We start from the raw sequence: 532 nt of genomic DNA, 5'->3' as shown, positions 1-532 counted from the left end.
TTAGTATCACTGTAAACTCATGAATTATTTTTATAACCTGGGTATATAAAGAGGAATCACACCCATAGCCCACACTCCAGTGGTTCACAGTTTAGAAAGATGTATACAAGTAATTGCAGGAATGTGATAAAATTTACAGGTCATTCAGGAAGAACCAAAGTATATATAAACATTAACTGGAAAGCCACTTGTTTTGGTCAACATCAATTTCAGAAGTTATTTCCCACCAAATCTTCTAGGTTGAGAATACAGCACTTATTTAAAGGCTGTAGCTCCTGTGTACCAATATACTCTCAATAAAAGAGATATCTGAGGGGAGCCCTTAATTTGGTCTTAACAACTGTTATTCTATTTGTGCACTGAGTAACACATTTTGTAACTTTAAATGAACTCAGTGATGTATTTTAAAAAGAATGTGTAGGTCATGACTAATGTTGTTGCTGTCTGAGAGAGATGTCTATATTTTGTAAGAACAACAGTCCAGAGGATTATGATGTTTTGCATATTTTCCCCCACAAATGTCTCCATTTTT

The sequence above is a fragment of the Cebus imitator genome, unplaced genomic scaffold (genome assembly GCF_001604975.1).
Source record: "Cebus imitator isolate Cc_AM_T3 unplaced genomic scaffold, Cebus_imitator-1.0 Scaffold17, whole genome shotgun sequence".
Classification (NCBI taxonomy): domain Eukaryota; kingdom Metazoa; phylum Chordata; class Mammalia; order Primates; family Cebidae; genus Cebus; species Cebus imitator.
This window is presented reverse-complemented; position numbering follows the sequence as displayed.